A 14,430-nucleotide genomic window follows, 5' to 3' on the forward strand; every position below is an offset into this window, starting at 1 on the left:
TGGCGAGCAAGAAATGCACGCCACGGGCGTGATGTGAAATTTGAAGCATTATCAGACAAAATTGATTCTGGAACCCCGAATCGTGGGAAATAATCATTTTCAATGCGACGAATTATTGGATTTGCACAAGAAGATTTTACTGCGTACAGTCTTATGTGCTTAGAAAAATTGTCCAGGATTGCTACTAAGTATTTAGCGCCTCCCCTACCGGTGGGTAGTGGACCTGCTAAATCAATACTAAGAAGCTGGTTTGGCCTTTCAGCAACTATTGGATTTAGTGGAATTGAAGTGGAAATGTTTAAGGATTTTGCCTTTTGACAGATGTCACAGTTTCTCAATAATTTATGAATTCTCTGGTGTAGATTCGGAACATAACAGTAAGTCGAGATTTTCCTTTTACATTTTTCTGGTCCGTAGTAACCCCATGAAATGTGAGTGTACCACAGAAGATGTTCAATGAAATTTCGAGGGATGCAAACACACCACCTCTCAGATGACTCAGACGTCTTATGAAATAGCACTTGGTTATGAACTTTATAAAACTTGGACAACTTGTGGGCTGGATTTTCGTGAAGAATTTGTATAACCTTTTTCCATTTTGGATCTGTATTTTGAAGAATCTGAATCTGCCTACATAACTGAAGAAAATACTTTCTGTGAATTGGATCTTTCATTAACAAAACTTTATAATTAGACATTTGTTCCACCAGTTCGCTGGTTTCTAGTAAGCCCTCAGGTGAGCGAGAAAGTGCGTCTGCTATAACATTATCTTTACCTTTTATGTATACAATGTCAAAGTCATATTCCTGCAGGAATAAGCACCATCGAGTAAGACGAGGGTGTTGCAACTTGCATGTAAGGAGGAATGATAAGGCTTGATGGTCTGAATAGACTTTAATTTTTCTTCCATAGATATAATAGTTAAATCGCCTAAAAGCCCATATTACGGCAAGTGCCTCCAACTCCGTAACCGAATAAGACTTCTCACACTCTGATAACACTCGACTCGCAAAGCTAATCACTTGGATTTGCTCGTGTCCATTTACTAATTGAATCTGGAAAAGACAAGCGCCGATACCCACAAAGGAAGCGTCTGCAGTAATACAAAATTCCTTATCCATCTGAGGATGATGGAGAATGTTACTGTTAACCAGACTGTCTTTAATTTTCTTAAATCCGTCTTGGCATTCCGGCGTCCAATTCCAATGTGAATTCTTTTTTAAAAGGTTGTGAAGAGCGGGATTGTTCAATACCTGATTGGGAACAAAACGTCTGAAAAATGACGTAAGACCGATAAATCCTCTCAGTTGCCTTTTTGTAACAGGGGTTGGAAAGTTTTTTATAGCAGATAATTTTTCCGGGTCGGGTTTAATTCCTTCAGGGGTGATGATGTGCCCTAAAAATTTAATTTCACTTTTTCCAAACTTGGATTTCTTAAGATTTGCTGTAACACCATACTCTCTGAATCGTTGAAATATCTTTTGCAGAAGGGCCACATGATCTTCCCAATTTTTCGATGCTACAAGAACGTCATCCACATAGACTGTTACCTCATCTAAAAGTTCAGGACCTAGTACATAGTCAAGGGCAGAAATAAAAATTCCGGAACTCACATTTAGTCCAAACGGTACAACTTTGAAATGGTAAGATCTACCTGCAAATATAAACGCAGTGTACTTCCTAGACTCCTGCGCAAGTTTTACTTGCCAGTAACTGCTTTTCAAACCAAGGGTACTCAAATACTTAACTCCATGAAACTTCTGCAGATGCTCTTCAAGAGCCTCTGGTCTCGTTCTTATGGGTACTATAATTTTATTGATTAATCTTGCATCTAGGACTAGCCTTACGCTACCATCTGATTTTAGCACAGACAATAAAGGACTCGAATAAGGTGAATGAGATACTTCTATCACATTCCAGCGTAACATTTTCTTGATCTCGCACTTGACAGCTTCGCGTCTCGCATATGGAATGGAATAGCTTGTTCTACAGTAGGTTGAATGGGGCAGGACATCCATTCGATATTCAAAGCCTTTTATTAGTCCAGGTTTCTTAGAAAATACTTGAACGTAATCTGTTAACAAATTGTAAAGCTCATTCTTCTGTTGTTTGGATAATTCAATGGACTCACTAGCTTTACCGTATAATTCATTCTGACCGGGAATTAGGTCTTTATACTCATCGTCATTAACACTTTCAAGATCTGTCATGTCTTCTGTCTGACTGTACTGTTGTCTTTTAGTCCATGGCCGTACTGCTGTTTGAAGCACCCCAAAGTTTGTCTTCACCTTACTTCTTAACAAATTTACAGTTACTTGTTGCTGGCTCGCTACTAGAGTACAGATTCCACACTCGATGTCAATTTTAGCTTTCGTCTGCCTCAAGAATTCCGTACTCAGGATACATGGCACTGATAGGTTTTTAACAATAAGAAAAATGCACGTTACTGAAATAGACTCTATCTGGATTTGAAGCTGAGTCTGAAGATTTACACGTTGTGTTAGTGGACCAATTGCTCCCGATATGGTGCAACCTTGAATTGGAAGTGATAAAACTTTGCATACAGAGGATATTTGCTTAAATAAACATAAAGATAAGACATTTATATTAGCTCCTGTATCTACAATAGCTGTTACTGGTATGTTGGCAATTGATACCCTTATGGAAGCTTGAACTTGTTCGTCCCATACGTCATCATTGTCTTTCGTCTCAGTGTCTGCTACTAGATCATCCCGTAAGTTTGTCTCTTTGTCATACCTAATTGCTTTAATTTCGTGTGGACTAAGGGACAGGGTGCCCCCATTCAAACCTGCAGCATCCTCTAGGAGGCTCAAAGGTGCTGCTTTTAATTTTCCGCTCGACGCTTACTTTCCTGCTGATTTATATTTCTTAATGCTTCTTCCGTCTGGAACTGGTGTTGGTTTTGTGGTACGAACTCTGTTGGAAACGGATCTTGTTGTCCTGGCGTATTCGCTTGCGCATAATAAATTTGCGTATTATGCGGGCGTTTAGGCTTCAGAGTTCCCGAAGGTCCGTTCGCTTGTTGCGTGAAGTGTATATTTTGTGGCTGAAAGGTATTTTGCTGTGGCTTGTGTTGATTGTAACCGTTACTGAAAGGTGTACATTGGTCTCCACCTTGATTATGCCATTTATTTCTTTTCCACTGACGATTTGAATCGTAAGACTGATCGTTTTGATAATTACCGTTGATCGGTTGCGTGTTTCCGTATTGATGGGGCTGTGTGCTATAATGTGTATTTTCGTACTGAGGTGGTGACGAATTATATATTGGATTGTATCTCTGGCCGTTATTGTACTTATTTTTGTATTTGCTGTTGGAGTACGTAGTGCGTTTATTTTTGAAACCGTTGTGGGGTTGGTACTGGCTGTCGCTGTGACGCGCTTTCGCTCGGCCACCATTGTTGCCTACGTATTCTGTATTGTGCTGGCCGCCTGCACTGAAGTGGGCGTTGCCAACATCAACTCTAGCGTCCTCGTAAATCAGATCTAACGAGTCTAACACAGATAGGAAAGTGTCCGTATCGTCCTCAGACACGTTTACTAACTTTTCTCTGATCGCAATCGGTAGCTTAGTTTTTAGAATCATAATAACGTCTTTGGCGGTGATCGGCGAATCCCAGAACTTGATTTTCGCTAAATACTTTTCAAAATATCTTCTCAAACTACCGCGCTTACTGTTAAACACTTCGGCGTTGTAAACCTCTTTTCTCAGGCGCTGCTGCACACCAGAACTCCAGAATTTAGCTAAAAACATCTGTTCAAACTCTTTGTAACTTTTACAAGAGTCGACCATTTCGGTTCCCCATAAGGCAGCATCGCCTACGATAAATCCACTAACAAATTGAATTCGCTGGCGGTCACTCCAGCTACTCGGGAAAATTCCTGAAAAATTTCGGAGGAACACTATAGGATGAATTTCTCTTTTCTGTGGGTGAAAGGTCGGAAAAATACGATGTTTGATCACGCTTTCCTCCTGCATCAAACTGACAAAAGTGGATGGGCTGGTAGTCTGGTTAACTTGTGCTTCTATAGAACTATGAGTTTGAGCGTTATCAAATGGTGAACGGTAATGTACCTGCTGTTGTTCATTACTTCGTGGTGAATTATTCCAGTTTCCTGACACGGGAGGTGGGGAATTTTCAACTTGACATTTTAGTGTACGAACTTCATCAACTATCTGTTGACGCCATTCAGGTAAATCTTGAGCTAACGCTCGTCTTATCTGGCCTAATTCTGACATCACCGTGTCTCCTGTTTTTCCAGGGGCTGCCAATATTTCAAAGGTCATGTTTTTGACAGTTTCCCTGAGTTCGTTCTTGACCTTGTTTTCTATGAATCCGTCTTTGTTTTTAATCCACTCTTGGTAGTGATCAGACAATGCTTCAGCATGTGCCTTAACAGTATTCTTTATTTGGTCCTCTACATTAAGAGTCTCAATCTGTTTCGAAAGATCATCAACAACATTCTCGATCGTGTCTACTGCGGTTTTAACTCCTTTGACCTCATCAGAGATTGCAGTATAATCTTCTTTTAAGGTCGCAGCTTGTTTTTGATATTCTATCACTTTTGAATTTATCTCTCCCTTGGCTGCTTCGATTTTTTCATCTAACCGTTTTGAAATATCCTCTATTTTTGACTCTACTTGTGTGTCAATTTCTAGCCTCATGATCGTGATCTGACTGCTGATTTGGCTTTGGACATTACCCAACAGGGTATTTAAATCAGCTGTTATGTCTGCCTTTAGTTCGGCCTTTACCGAATTTAACCGTGTATTTAGGTCATTTATCTCCGTTTGCAGATCTGTTTTTACTGAATTTATGTCTGTTTTTACCGAATTTATTTCTGTTTTTACTGAATTTATGTCTTCTTTTACTGAGTTGCACAGATTTGTAAGGACCTGATTTTTATTATGCCGTCTTTCGGCCTTCTCTTTTTCTTCGCGGGCCTTTTCATCTAATTTTTCCTGCTTTTCACGTTCCTGTCTTTGCGCCTCTCTCTGTCTTTGACTTTCGAACTTGCGTTCCATTATTGCTTCGATCATTGCAGCCAAGTCATTTTTTTCAAAAGCGGGAATAGCTTGCACACTAGGACCAGCTTCTAAAACATCGGTCGAGGCTGCTTCTGCCTCCGCTCGTGTACCTATCGCGCGTGATCGTAATGGATAGTGAGGTCCATTCGCATCACCGCTGTCGTCTGGTTTTGTTTGTGTCCGCTGTTTACCGTCAGCCATGTTCATGAATTATTTGTCAAACGTCAAAATGCTACAGATATTGTTTGTCACTGCCGTCAGTCGTTTGTCTGTGACGTAGTGCTATGGCTTACTGGGATCTAAGATAAAATTTTAACTCTGGGTAACAACTGACGTTCATTTACGCCAAGAAGACAAGATGGTTCCTACTAATTACAAACAAATGAAATATCACACGTTTTACCAGTTTTGAGCGTAGTTATCCGCCATATCGTAATTTTTTTTTTATGCACTGACAACAATGGTACACTTTCACTGAATTTAACTACATAGGAATGGACTATGGACAAATTGAAATAAAGCTGTTTCAAGGCAAGGAAAGACAGGTTTACGTTCTGATCAACTCGAAAGATGCTACGTCACTACGAAAGCTTGGCTACTGCGTATAAAAATTTGACTTACTATGGCTGTCTTGATGGTGATACGGATTAATACTCGCGTTTTTTGGTAATTTCATCAATCGTTCTTCTGAATTAACTAAAAGGTTTTCCCACTTCTCTTTCTCGGTTGAATTGCATCCACATGAAAAAAAATGAAACAGTTATTAGAACAAGCACTGAAAAATTGATAAACACATACATGAAATGATTTTTGATCAAGTCCCTGTTCGGGCGCCAAGTGTAGCGTTGCTCTTGGGGGACAAAAAATAAAAAGAATTGTTACTTTTTTTTTTAATGTCGAAAAAGTGAATATTTTGGTGGGCCACTTGGCAACAGAATCAGGGATTTATTACACTATTATAATAACATACGTTGACCATTAAATACCTGAATAAGAGCAGCATATTGATATATATATATATTTGAGATCGCTCGGAAGAAACATTATCATTTCTGTGCATTTTTATAGTCGCGATGTAGTCATACCCGGATCAACGCTAAGGGACCAGAAGATTTATAGACTTTAAAAGAAATGCAACACTACACGAAAAAGTTGGTTCAGAAATAATAGGAAAACGATAATGTTCCTTCTGCCTCATGCTGCGTTCGGCCCATCAGCGTGATCGTAATTTCTGATGAAGTAACACAAAAATAATTATCATTCAGTTAAATAAGGAGATGGAATCATCAAGGTTAATTTACGAAAATAAGCACACTTATCTTTAACACACGTTTTTTTTAATGCTACGTACCTTTTCATATTAAATTACAATAGATGACCATTGTGGTTAAATACTTTATACATAACAGTCAAAATGTCCTCTTGACGCTGTCTGTTCGATATCAGTTACAAGAAACTACATGTTTTCTGATTGGAAAAAATAACAATTAGCATATTCACTAAATATTTTCACATAAAATATAAAATACAGTTGCGGAACGCAGCAAGTCCGCGTCCGCCTCTCATGGAATACAATCAGTAAAAGGTGAGGCGCGAAAAGCCTCATTTGTCTTGAAACAACAGAATTCTTTTTTTTATACCATTAATCGATACATGTACATAGAGATTTACTGGCACCGCGCAAGAAGGGCAAAGATAAAGAATAATAGATTCTGTCGCTGCTATGCGATGATTCATTTCTTTTACTTTACAATTTTTCGATAACTTTAGGCCATCAGGCGTTTACTATTGAGCGTATATTAATGTTTGTGAGGCGAAAATTACTAATATTACACCGCCTGTCGGAGCTTATTCAGCTCTGTGTGCATGGAATGGAAAGTAGTAGTGACGTCAGTAGGAATCGTATTGTGTATTCCTTGCCTTCGCACAACCCTTTGTAGAGCTTGTAGAAATCTGTTACATGACGCATCTGAGCAGAGTTCCAGGTATAGGGCTCCTGTTGTTGCACACGTGCGTGGAACAATATACGACTTCGCAATAAGTTCTTGTTAATGCCTGTCACTTCTTGTCGCTTCAGAGTTTAGACTCGTTCATCTGCTAATGGAGTGTCAGTTTGTTGGACAAAGTGAATTTTCCCCATTCCGCAGCGGTGTAGAACATTGCTTAAGAATCAATCATTCTGTTCCCAGTTCTGATAACACTATGAAACTTCCGAGTTCGAGTCTCGGTCCGGCACACAGTTTTAATCTGCCAGGTAGTTTCATATCAGCGCACACTCCGCTGCAGAACGAAAATCTCATTCCAGATCACACTATGTTTACTCCAAGGTGGCACAGGTGAATGTAAGTCTGCTGGATCAGTGAACGGGTGAAATAATGGTGTCCATTGAGAAGAAATGGTTGGCGTTAGTCTCTTGGTAATTCCGCGAGCACTAGACGTCCACGGAGACGAATAAGACCATCACACAAGAACGGAATGAAACGAGCTATCTTAGAATTTCGTGTCAGAGGTATGCTGTTGAACAGAGCTTTCAGCTGTACAGCAAAATGTGAGCACAAATAGAATCCAGTAAACGCGTGTTACGGCGCGAGTTCGGCGCTGTCACTTTTACCGAAGTCTTGCTTCCTCTTCTTAACTGCCGCTTAAAGTGAAGTACCCACACTAGGAGTGTTTATAGTTTATATCATTTACTACACTGTGTGGCTGTTACAATAAGAATTATCGTTCCTGGCATGAAGTTTTGTTCAGTTAATATTTTTTTCTTTTCTGATAGGGAATGATCTTTAGTCTGTATAAAAGGTGCCCAATGTGTTCAGCTCTTTGCTAAGCAATCAGGCTCATGGAACCATACACTGATAAGCCAGATCTTTGTGACCACCTACATATTAGCTGTTGTGTCCACATTTGTCACTGATAACGGCAGCGACGCGTATGGCGTGGAAGCAATGAGGCCTTGGTAGGTCGCTTAAGGGAGCAAGTACCACATCTGCACATACAAGTCACCTAATACCCGTAAATCCGGGAGGGGTGGATGAGCACTGACGCCACGTTCAATAACATCCCAGATGTGTTCAATTAGGTTCAGATATGGCGAGTTGTACGGCCGGCACATTAATTGGATCTCGTCACTGTGTTGTACGAACCACTCCATCACACTCTTATCCCTGTGAAATGGCACATTATCTTGTCGAAAAATGCCACTGCCATCGGGAAACATCATCGTCACGAAGGGCTTTAAGTGGTCTGCAACAAGTGTACAATATTCTTTGACCGTCATGGTGCCTTGCACAAACTCCATTGGACCCACGGATATCCACGTGAATTGTACCCCAGAACATAATGGAGCCGCCGCCAGCTAGCATCCGTCGTGCAGTACAGGTTTCAACGAACCGGTCCACAGGAAGACGACGGATTCGCGCGCTAACACTGGCATGATGAAAACGGTATTGGGATTCGTCAGACCATGCAACGCTTTGCTACTGCGCCAACGTCCAGTACCGATTGTCATGTAGCCATTTAAGTTGTAGTTGCCTATGCCGTGGTGTTTACACTGGCACATGCATAGATCGTCTGCTAAGGAGGCTAATCATGAGGAGTGCACTGCATGTTCAGACACACTAGAAATCTGCCCAGATATAAAGTCTGATGTTATTTCCACCACAGTTCGCCGGCTGTCCTTCTTTACCAGTCTGCCCAGCCTTCTACGACCGATATCTGTAATGAAATGTGGCCGCCCAACACCATGACGACTGGACGTGGTTTCTCCTTGGTTTCGCCACGTGCTGCAGACACTCATCAAAGCACTCCTCGGACACCCGACGGCCGGCCGGTGTGGCCGTGCGGTTCTAGGCGCTTCAGTCTGGAACCGTGTGACCGCTACGGTCGCAGGTTCGAATCCTGCCTCGGGCATGGATGTGTGTGATGTCCTTGGGTTAGTTAGGGTTAAGTATTTCTAAGTCGTAGAGGACTGATGACCACAGATGTTAAGTCCCATAGTGCTCAGAGCCATTTGAACACCCGACAAGTCGTGCTGTTTCCGAAATGCTCGTGCCAAGTCTCCGGACCAACACAAACTTTATGTCCGTCTTTGAAAGTATTGTAATATAGTGGAAAGGTTTCCGACGTCATTTTGGCTGCACGATGGGAATTAACAGACTTTGAGCGCAGATAGGTAGTTGGAGTTAGAAGAAAGGGACATCCCATTTCCGGAAATCGTTAGGGAACTCAATATTCCGAGATGCACTGTGTTACGAGTGTGGCGAGAACGCCAACTTTCAGGCATTACCTCTCACCACGGGCAACACAGTGGCCGACGGTCTTCACTTAAAGAATATGGCAGAGGCTTTTGCTTTGAGTTGTCAGTGTTGAAAGACAGCATGAAATAGATGCATAAATAAATGTGGGACGTACGACGAGCATATCCCTCAGGCCAATGCGGCGAAATTTAGCGTTAATGAGCTATGGTAGCATACGACTGACGCAAGTGCCTCTGCTAATAGCACGACGTCGCCTTCAGTGCCCCACCTAGGCTCGTCACAATATCTGGAGGACCCTAGAAGACTGGGAAATCGTTTACTGGTCAGATGAGTTCCGATTTCAGTTGGTAAGAACTGATGGTATGGTTCGAATGTGACACAGACCTGACGGGGACATGGATCGAAGTTGCCAATAAGGCTCTGTGGATGCTAATGGTGGCTCCATAATAGTGTGGGCTATGTTTACATGGAATGGGGTGGGTCCTCTGGCCTAACTGAACATATCATTGACGGGAAATGATAATGTTCGGCTACTTGGAGACCATTTTCAGCCATTCTGTGCTACGATGAAATCTTTATGGATGAGAATCCGACATGTCCGGACTACAATTGTTCGCAATTGGTTTGAAGCACATCCTGGCCACCCAGGTCTCCCGAAATGAATTCCATAGAACATTTATGGGACACAGAGGTAAATTCGTGTACAAAATCCTGCACCGGTAACACTTTCGAAATTATTGACAGCTATAGAATCCGCAGGGCTCAGTATTTCTGCAGTGGAATTACAATAACATTTTTGACTCCATACCACGGTGAGTTGCTGCAGTATGCCTGGCAAAAGGAGGACCGACACAAGAAGGTATACCATGACTTTTGTCACCTCTTTGTGTACTTTACATTTTCAAATCCAAACAAAATGTATTTATTTTCTTCAGTGGCTTCATACACTATTTTCCATAACTGTGGTAAGGGAAAAATTTAAATGTTAGTCGTGAATGTGCCATTTTACAAAAATGTCATTATCATATTTTCAGATAAGGACCTGCCTCACACAACTATGTAGGTTAGAGCGGATGTAAGTGCAGATATTTTTGTATGTGGTACCTTAACATGTTTACATGCCTTAAAATATTCACACATTAGTATGCTGGCTGTTTTTTTTCTTCGTCGAACTGCCTTCCCATAAACTTGCCACAGACTCTACGATTTGAAATTTTCTGCACAGCCACACTGCACCACTAAGTGGAGCACTTGTGTCAGGATAGACTAACCATTTTACGTCGGCAGTCAACACTTAAACACCAGGGAAAAATAAGCATTAGTGACTTGCTTCTGCCACATTTACTTGGAGGTACTAACCAACTTGAAAACGTACGATTTACAGGGGCATTAATCATTAGTCTGCAAATTACGTTAACACTGATGTAAAGTTTAAAAAGTATGTTTCTATTAAAATAAACGACGATTAACGGAATTTGCAGTCTTAAATTTTTTGTGATCGCAAAATGCCGCTCTTCTCGGTGTACACGTTATAGAAAATGCGATGATTTTGCTAAGATTCCGCTCAAAGATATTTTCAGGTTCTGTATCCTCCTTATACATCAATACTATCTAAAAAGTTCGTTGTCAATGAAAGTTAATAACTAACGAAATGTTTTTTTTTTTTTTCAATTTTCCCTCTATCACTCCCCCCGCCCCACTACTACAATGGTATTCCATGTTGTGCAAAATGCGTTTGTATTGCCAGGGTAAATATTTGTATTTCCCTAAAACTGTTTGACACAACGGACAGCCATCGATTGGGATCATTTCGCATCTATCGAAATTACGAGAGAGCACATTCCGGGAAGAGATGGGCAACATATTACTACCGCCCACATATATCTCGCGTAATGATCACAACGAAAAGATCCGAGAAATTAGAGCAAATACGGAGACTTACAAGCAGTCGTTCTTCCCACGCACAATTCGTGAATGGAACAGGGAAGGGGGGATCAGATAGTGGTACAATAAGTACCCTCCGCCACACACCGTAAGGTGGCTCGCGGAGTATAGATGTAGATGTAGATGTAGATATCGTAAGGCTACATTACGCAGCGTTTCAGCTTCGGCCAGTGAGTGCGAGCTTTGAAAAATACAAAGTATTGTTGTACATCTGTTTTCGGTTATCGCAAAGCTTTTACTTGCTTTGAATTTAAGTGAAGTTTGGATGCTGTGGGTATGAAATCAGAGAATGACAGGTATTCTCCACGAATCTTTTATGCATTAAAAGCACCTTCTACTTCCAACAAGTTCAGGAGTTTCAATACATCTTTTGATACTTCCATTATTTGAGCGTGAATAACCCATTCTTTTCACTTGCATTAGTTGTATACAGTGAAGAGTTTGCTTATGTTTCATGTCACCTTTTGCTTGCGACAGCTCATTGTACATTTCTAAAACTTAAGTATTGTCAGTTATCTTACTGTAATAAAATCTCATTAAAACAATTTGGTTGAATTGTTGTCTAGCGATTCGAGGAAACAGGTTTCCTAGGCACCCTATATAAGAGTGGACAGAACACAACATTGGTCCACGGATTCCATAGAAACAACCCAGAGTCTAGCTGCCAGAAATTTTCTTTTGAGTTTTGATGGTGTCTTAATTCGCTCTTGCCTTTTCTTTGCGTGCGTGTTTACTTGTTTCAGTAGTCTCTTACAGTGTCTTTGCTAATCGGTCTTTTCAGGTGGCCGATCGGGAAATTTTCTTTGCTTTTGTACATATTTATCTTGTTCGTCTAGTCTGTTTTTCGCATTTGTCTCTTCCACCATGCCCACACCTCCTATCCCACCGCCGCTCAGGCGCCACAGCTGCAAGCGATAGATGGAACACAGCTAACACAGATTCTGTTTCAGACGCATCAGATTGCGTCTCTGTTCGACATGGTACAACAGTTCAACATGTTGATGCGGACGCACTTTTACGTCTTCCGATTGGCCCTGATACAGACTTTGAAGCTTCTGTTGCATCCTTTTGTCACATCTATGCTCAGGATTCTGAATTGCTTCAGTATTTTCCGCAGAACTATCGGAAAATTGCACAGGACAGGGAAGCTGATTCAGATTTGAACATTTTCCAAAAATACATTCGCACGTCTTGGCCTCACTCATTGCATAGCATAACGAACTCTGTAGTTCGCCGATACTTTGCACGTGGGCATAGCCTCGCTATGCAGAAAAGTGTGGTTGTTGTTCTAAATGACAGTGAACGGTCGCGTTTGTTGATCCTTAAAGCTTTGCAAAAAGAGCTGTAGCAGTTGCTTCACCAAGTACACTGGGGGATTCTTCGTACGAAATGGTTAGCGCGTCGACACTGTACTTCGCAGGGTATGGCGACGCAGTGTCACGCCTGTGTGGAATATCAGTCCGCTTCGCCACAAAAATTCGCTGCTTGGCCTAAGTCACAATCGTCATGGCAACGTGTGCACATAGAATTTGAGGGTTCTTTTTGGAGCACTCATTGGTTGATTGTGGTCGACTAATATAGCAAGTTTCATTTTGCTGTGCCAATGAACTCGAAAACGTCACGAAGCACAAGTCAGGCGTTATCCTCTATTTTTTACCTCGAATGTTTACCTGAAGTCATAGTGTCGCACAACGGCACTCAGTTCACGTCAAATGAATTGGAAACATTCTTTGGACGTAATGGCATGCAGCATCTAACTAATGCTCCGTTCCATCCACAGTCAAACGGCGAAGCGGAACGTTTAGTCAGAACCTTCAAGCAGCAGATGGCCAAAATTCGCACCGCCCACACCAGGGATCAAGCACTGCAATTGTTTCTCGCCTCCCATCTGTCGCTTGGACAAGATGGACCATCGCCGGCGGAATTGCTTCACGCCACCGTCATCGAACACTTCTCAACCTTTTCCAGTCTCCTCAGTATCCGGCGCCGACGGAAGGTCGCAAGTACCACTTCGCGCCGCACGATATTTTGTTCTACAGGGTTTCTAGCGGCAGCAGACGGTGGGCTCGTGACGAGATCGTTCGTCGACTTGGCGCATTTCTGAATCTCATTTCAGGCCTCGACGGATTGCAGCGACCACATCACAGTCAAATTCGCGTCTGTCATGTGCGCGCTGATCCTTCTGTATCTCTCCCCCAAGATTGACGGATCCAGAAGACACCGCGGCCACAGCAGCCGCCAAAGGGTGTCATTACGACACTGAGGTACAACCTCATGGAGACGAAGCCTTCGCCTCTTCCACCTCCTCTCGTCCTAACGATGGAGGTGGACCCGCCCACGCCGCAGCAGCCGACCGCTTCGACATCTAGCTATGGGCCTCAGGAGGTGGACGCGTACACTTCTGGTCGTTTTCCGGGGGTCGTTTCTTCCAGAAAGAAGTCCGGATGCCGGGGTACGATCGGAAGCCTGACATCCTCTGCAGCCACAGCTTTCAGTCCAGCGTAGCGTCCACACTCCTGCCTCCCCCGCTGTTGTCGAGCTGCATATACAACGACGGTTCGTCGCTTTGAGGGGGGGAGGGGGGGTAGAGGAGGTATGTTCCGGAGTAACGTCAAGCGCCGGCAGGTCGGCCAGGAACGTTACAGCAGAAAAGGCTGTGAGACGAAGTCAGCCAATTGTATTCTGACCGACACCTCTCCAGGACGAAAACGAGACGGCGGCGCCCTCTATACGAAGAGATCATAAGAGCCACACCGCCTGCCCGCGGCCTAGTTCGCGAGCTGGTCCATCCGACCTATGAGCTCTACATCAGTGACTTAGAAAATGTATTCTTTCACTTGTATTAGGAGTTGTATACACTGAAGAGATTGCGTACGTTTCATGTCGCATTTTTCTTGTGACATCTCATTGTACATTTTTCAAAGTTAAGTCTTGTCAATTATCTTACTGCAATAATATCTCATTAACACGATTTGCTTGAATTGTTGTCCAGCGATCCGAGAAAGCAGGTTTCTTCGGCACCCTATATTAGACAAGTGGCAATACACAACATAAGGTACTCAGCTGAACAGGATTGCCTGAGCAGTAAAGTATTACAGCTTTATTATTATCTGTAAAGGTAAATTACATGTACTACGCAGAATTACATACACTCATCATAAAATCATATTATTCATTGTT

This window comes from Schistocerca americana, chromosome 4 (genome assembly GCF_021461395.2).
Source record: "Schistocerca americana isolate TAMUIC-IGC-003095 chromosome 4, iqSchAmer2.1, whole genome shotgun sequence".
In the NCBI taxonomy this organism is placed as follows: domain Eukaryota; kingdom Metazoa; phylum Arthropoda; class Insecta; order Orthoptera; family Acrididae; genus Schistocerca; species Schistocerca americana.